The following is a 6,801-nucleotide window of genomic DNA, read 5'->3' as shown; positions in this document are numbered from 1 at the left end:
GAGTTGGAATCGGTTTAAATGCCATCAACAGAGGAAAGAGGACCAGCGGGTGGGTTGATTCGGAAAGGAGCTGGCACAAAGTTGCCCTTCAGGAATGAGCTTTATTATAGAAGGTTACCATGTGATGGGAGCCATGAATCACACTCTAGGGAGGGGCCATTAAGAAAGTAACAGCTCATTGTATCTGAGAAAGCAGGAGTGGAGTCTTCAAAGGAGGAGTGACTGTCTGTCAAACCTGGAGAGGAACTGCATTAAGAAAGATAGCATAAAGTAAGAGATGGACAGCCATCATGGACAGGATGGTGGGGAGGCCCAGAGCACGAGAGCCACCTTTGAGTCTGCCATTCCCATCATCTTAATGGACATCTAGGAAGATGGAAGGAAGTTTGGGGGTGCTTGAATGAATGCCAGCAGCACGGGGAAAGTCTGAAGGTACAGTGGTCCTCTGGGGACCTAGTAGCATTGGGGACTCCCAAGGAACCATGTGGTCATCTTGGCTTGGTCAGTGGTCCAAGCAAGCATGGGTCAGTTCATTGTGTGGATGGAAGCTCCCAGAAGGAAAAGGATGGGTGCCTCAGTCTGCAGAATGGGCTACACCTACCAGGGAAGGTTCCCCGCTGTGGTGGTTACTCCTCAACACGCTAACATCTAAAAGTCCCTGAGAAGATGTCCTTCTGGAAGGGAGCTTCCAGATTTTGTTATCTAGGGTGGGAAGACACATCCCAAATATAGACAGCACCATTTCATGATCTGTAGTCCCAGACCGAGGAGAAAGGAGAGAGGGAGCTGAGTACCTACATTCATCTCTGCTCTCTGAGTGCAGTTGCAATGTGAGCTGCCTTGCTCTCCTGCGCCGTTGCCTTCACCTCTGCGATGGAGCTGCACGTTCAGACTGGGAACCCAAGCATAACCCTCCCTCCCGAAGTTGTTTCTGACAGGTGTTTTGTCAGAGCCAGAAAAGTATGATACCAGTCAAAGGGCTCAGCGGAGGTTGGGAGGAACTGAGCAGATGCACGGGAAGTGTGCAGGGATGGGACCGAGGCTTAGGGAACACAGCAGCTGTGACACCACAATGAAAAGGAAGCTGTGACATCACAATGAAAATGCTATGATTTTTTTTCTTTGCAAGGAGGGCAGAGTTGATTAAGGGGAAGCTCCCAGGTCCGGAATGTATCCTATATCTGGTAACAATATTAAGTTACCCAGATAGAGGGCAACCATGAAACCTGAGCAACAGGAAACCTGAACCGCTCCCCATCCTGGAAGCAGAATTAGAAGGAAGAAGTGACACGAATCTATAGAGGGTGAGGAATCTAACCAAGAAGCATGGGTGTTTTTATTAACACCTCAAGGCCAACAAACAAGGAGAAAGGACATGGACACAAGTCAAGTTCATCCTCCTGATACTGGAATTTGGGATGCTGAGGCTGAGATGAGCTGGCTTTCATTTGGTGGTGCATGATGAAGTTAAAGCTTTCTTATAGATCCAGAAATTTAGGGCATCACATCTGAGATCATCCCAGCCATCCCTAGAGAACTCTGTGCCATCTTTGTCCTTGACATTGTTGGGCTCCCCTTTATTCCAACACTGTGCAGGGAGTAAGTGTCTGTGGGGTGTGAACCTCCAAATGGGACATCTGTATGGTACCTACTGTCAAGGCTCTGGGAGCATCATGGAAGAAGGGGCAGAAAGACTGTATGAGCCAGAGGCTGGAGGAGGACATCTGGACACAGCTGAACTCAGGGCAGTCATGGTTGCTTGCACAAGATTGAGCTTGTTAACATTGCAGCATGGATGGGGGCTGTTCATGAGGTACTAGGATGGTTGATGGTTTCAGGGGAGGAAGGAAAGTCAGTTTTCTTTAAAACCGATATGATGAGCAAGCTCTAGCAGATGGCCTCATGCACATGAGTAGCAACATAATTGTACTCAGTGGGTTACAGAAAAAGGGAGGGGGCATGACATTGGGAGGGGATGAGAGATGGATTCAGTAGGAGTTAAAGAGAGAAGTGGGTGTGTGTGAATAGGTTCAAAATGCATTGTTTGCATGCATTAAAAATCAAATAACAAAACAGTATATAATTTTTAAATGTGGGCATGATACCTGGCTCTCTCTGTGTGTGAGTGTGTGTGTGTGTGGTGTATGTGCATATGTGTGTGCAAGTGTTTGCAACTGTGAGTGCACATGCAGAGCCACAGGAAGATATCAGGGATCCTGATGTACTATTTTCCACTTAGTCCTCTTGAATAAGGATTTCTTACTGGCCTTAGAGCTAGGCTAACAGTCAGCAAGCCCCAGGGACTCTCCTGTCTGCAGGCCTCATGCCCAATATTGGGGTTTTAGGCACATGTGACCATGCTTGTATTCTTTACTCATGGATGCTGAGGCACCTAAGTCAGGTCTTCACGCCTAAGCAGCAAGCACTCTTATTCCATGAGATGTTGCCTCAAACCCCATGACCAGCTTTCAAAATGTGCTTTCAAACTCAAGGCAATCATGTCTCTGACAGGCATTTCTCTACTCTAGCAGGTCACCTATCCCTTGGTGAGGAAGGTATTTAATACTGCCCAGCACATAGGATAGCAATTGTGCTTCAGGCAATCTATAAATCATTCAGAAATGTTCAAGCCTCAGAGAGTATGTGCGACCCCTCATTCCTATCCTTCTCTATTCAAATAGAAAAAACAGCATCTTACTCATAGTTTTGTCTGGCAAATGGTCTCAATTTGAGGTGACCATGCCAGATGTGTGTTCCAGACAAGGGTGGTGCCCCACCAACGGACCTGCTCCCCCTCAGTCTCTATGATGACCATTTGGGCCCCCACTTCCTGGCAGGCAGTGTTGGAGTTGTACCATTTTCATTGGGACTTGGAGAAGAAGTAACAGTTTCCATGGAAGAACACATATTCCCTGGGGCAGGGTTGACACAAATCATCTGTCGGGAGAAACACATCAGAAGGACATACTTAGAAGCCTACGTTCCCATTTCTCTTCAGCCTTTGAGGTCTCCAGAGCCAGGACCCTTCCTCACCATAGCACTCTAGGGAGTCCTTCCCCTCTGTGTTCCTTATCCTCTTCTCCACCCAGAAGAACCTAGAAGTCCTGAGCCCATCTTCTTCAGACATGGAGAAGTAGAGGCCTGGAGTTCAGGACAGAGGCCAGGACCAGCTTGACTGAGAGCACTGTGTGCACAATTTCTGTGAACTTACAGAGCCTACGGTGTGTATGGATGGCCCTTGTTAACACTAATGGCCCTGTGTAAGACTCCTGTTCGGATAGTGCTTGCTGTATGGATAACCCCTGTGAACATTGTATGCCTACTGTGTACACAACCCCTGAACACTGAATGCCTGTTGCATGAACGGCTCCTGGGAACGTGGATTCTGCACAGAATTCCTTTGAAAATTGAGTGCCTACTGTGTGCATGGTTCTGTAATCACCAAGCTCCATTCTCTATGTTGTATTATGATCTCAATTCACAGAGAAGGAAGTTGAGGCTCAAAGGGGTCTGATGATGAAAAGAGATTGGCTCCTCTCCTGTGGAGACCTGAAGCAGTGGATCCCATGTTTCTGGTTACTCACCGTGTACTTCAGTCTTCAGCTGCGTGAGCTCCTGGTAGATTTTGTCTTGACTCTGGGAGCTGGGGACCTTTGAGACTTAGCCAAGAAAGAAAAAGAAAGAAAGAAAGAAAGAAAGAAAGAAAGAAAGAAAGAAAGAAAGAAAGAAAGAAAGAAAGAAAGAAAAATCTATGTAGTTATTAAATCCTGCTTTTTGCCATGGCCTGCTCTGGGACCCTTGGGGTGTTGTGTCACTTTTAAAAGAAGGGTCCCATGTTGTCAGTGATTTCTCCCAGGTCCACATCCTAATCCCACCTCAGTTTCACAAGCAGTTAAGGTTTCAGACACATGTTTCTACCTGTGTCTAGAATACTTTCTGCCCCATGTCTTTAAACAATTTTTGATTTATTTTTATTCTATGTGTATGAGTGTTTTGTCTGCATGTGTGTATTTATATACAGCAGGTGCTTGTCTGATGCCTGAGGTAGTCAGAACAGGGTGCTGGATACCCTGGAACTGGAGTTATAGATAATTGTGAGCCACTGTGTGGATGCTGTGGATGCTGGGAATCAAACCCAGGTCCTCTGGAAGAACAACAAGTGTTCTTAACTGCTGAGCCAACTCTCCAGTCTTTGGTTAATAACATTCAAAGGCCAGGAAATAGACACCCAGAGAAGGGTGAACCACTAGGAAAATGGAACTGGAGCTCTTCTCTCTGTCTTTCATCTCCCCTCTCTTATAACAGAGATGAGGGAGGTGTCTCTGAGAAGTTCCTGGAAGCCATTGAAGGTTATATTACCAACATACATTCCCTACCTTTCTCATACAGATCCTAAGGCTGGATCAGAGAGCTGAGGGGCCCACTGTGACTGACCTAGGGCAAGAATGATCAGCAGAAGCCCAGCCAAGAACAGGAAGTTGGAGAGCAACTGCAGGACCAAGGGGTTGCAGCTGTGCTTACGATATTCTGTAGGAGAGACGGTTATTAGAGTGTTATTAGAGTCAGAGTGGCCCCTGCCTCAGCCTGGCCCCAGGACAGACTTACTGCCACCATCCTCCTACAGGGCACATGCGTCTGGACTCTCAGCCTCCATCTCCTTATGGCCCAGGATTCCACTCCAGCATCTACGTCCCCAGGACTGAGAAGTCTAATTACTCCAATTACCAAGAACCCATTTCTGGGAAGGGCTGTCTACTTTTCCTCAGTCCCTCACCATTATTATAGCTGCCAAGCTTTTGGTGGCAAAGTTTGGCTGTCATCCAGAGGCGACAGCAGAATCCCTGGTGCCACCGATCAAGCACTCTTCATCCTCTGGGGGAACAGAGAGTCAGTCAGAGCCTTGGGCAACTTTGAGCTGCTCCTCAGGACTCGCTTGCCGAGATCCCATAGTCCCAGCCCATACTCACCTGGGCTGCCCACTTGCTGTACCCTTGGTTCCATAGTGTCGTGTACAGTCACTGCTCTTGCTTCATGTCCGGAACAACTGAAGAGCACATCTTGTATTTGTTGTCCCCTGATGCCTGCTTCCTAGACATTCTGATGGGAAGAGGAAAAGGAACCGGATGTGAGTGTGGAAGAGCTAGAGGGAGGGTCTGCACCCCTGACTCAGCACATCTGGTGCTGGATAATCCAGGAAATTTTAGGAAGAGGTCTGGGGAGTTTGGGGTGCGGAGCAGAAAGATCATGCTGTGACAAACTGTGAGGTGCCTTTATCAATGCTAATAGCCTGTGGAGACCATCTTTGCTAACGCCCTTTCCTCTTGTGCTGAGAGCCTTAACCCACATTCCCGGTAGCTCAGCCCCCACTGACTTACACTTACATGCTTTCCTGGCATCTGACTCACTGTGGTTCCTCCTGACTTGGCTGTTCTGGTGGAATCACCATACTCTTGTTCCTGTAATGCCCGCTGCAGATGTGCCCACTTTACCCTCTGGGCTGTAGCACATGATCTGCTTTCCAGTGTTGCACAGCCAGATTATATGACAGGCCCACAGTCACACAGCTATTTGACGGCGATCTGCATTTGAACATAGGTGATCTGACTCTACAGCCCTCGGTGTAAACCAAGGAAAATAAAATGGTCCCAAAGGGGGGAAATTTCCTAAAGGTCAACACTTACTGAGTGAAAAAAGGCCACATATTTTTGTTGTTCTCCCAAACTGGAATAGTCTTCATAGGTAGCAAAGAAATCCATGGAACCTGGGAGTTTATTTTCTCCTTTCACTATGTGGGATCTGGGGGTCAGATTTGGGCCAGTAGGATTAGAGGCAAGTGCCTTTATCCAGTGACCATTTAGCTGACCCATTTCACTTTGTTTTTGAGACAGGTTGTTACTGAGCCTTGAACTCACTGATTCAGCTAGATTGGCTGTCCAGTGAGCCCCAAGCATCCTCCTGTTTCTGTCTCCCCAATATTGGGATTATAGATGTAATCCCGCCATGCCTGGAATTTTACTCTGGGGTCCAAATTCCATTCGTCATGCTGTGTGGCAAGCACAGCAACTGAGCCATCTTCCCAGTCCCTGATCTTTGCTCTTAATTTGAAATGGAGATGACTTTAATGGGTAGGACAGAGATTGACCCAGTGGCTGAGGTTTAAAAAGACTTCAATGTTGTGGGAATATTTGACATTTTGATTGGAGGGGTGTAGCGTATGAGTTTAGGTGGGCATGAAAGCCTCTACACTGAACTACCAGTGTGAGATAATCTCAGCATCAGATCAACCACGATCAGTGAGTATAGCTTCTGGTCTTTACTTATTTTATGAACTTAGAATTTTACGCTAACTTTTATTGGCTCAAAAACATAGCTCTCACCTTGAAGGGAATGAAATCTAGAATAAACTATCTGGAGTCAAATATGAGTGACCAGGTCCCAGGAGCACACATTCAGGTTGCCCTAAATACCACGTTCTACTGTAGAAATGTCACAAGAGATTTTATCAGTTGTAGAGCAAAGATGAGGTAGAGAACCACAACTGAAACAGGGAAGCCTCTGCTGCAAATTTAAGAAGTTACCCAGTGGTGCTCTTAGTTCTTGGACTGAAGGAAGCTAGAGGTCTTCTAAGAATGCGTTTTAAAACCTTGGTAGCCATAAGGCTGGTAGATCAGATACAGAGGTGAGAAGCAATGGTTTTCAGAGGAACTAAACATGGTTCAATTTTTTTTTGGCTCTAGTCTGTAACATCTTAACTCTTCACAATTTTGAAGTTATTTATTATTTGTTCTAGATTTGATTCTG

At 46.6% G+C, this 6,801-nt stretch overlaps 1 pseudogene; it reads right to left on the bottom strand.

Annotated features, from left to right (window-relative positions):
- Positions 1-1,444: 1,444 nt before the first annotated feature.
- On the bottom strand, positions 1,445-5,001 carry LOC130871341 (CD209 antigen-like protein D; annotated as a pseudogene).
- Between the last annotated feature and the right edge of the window lie 1,800 nt (positions 5,002-6,801).

The sequence above is a fragment of the Chionomys nivalis genome, chromosome 3 (genome assembly GCF_950005125.1).
Source record: "Chionomys nivalis chromosome 3, mChiNiv1.1, whole genome shotgun sequence".
Taxonomy (NCBI): domain Eukaryota; kingdom Metazoa; phylum Chordata; class Mammalia; order Rodentia; family Cricetidae; genus Chionomys; species Chionomys nivalis.
The sequence above is the reverse complement of the archived record's forward strand: the minus strand, read 5'-3'. Positions and strand labels throughout refer to the sequence as shown.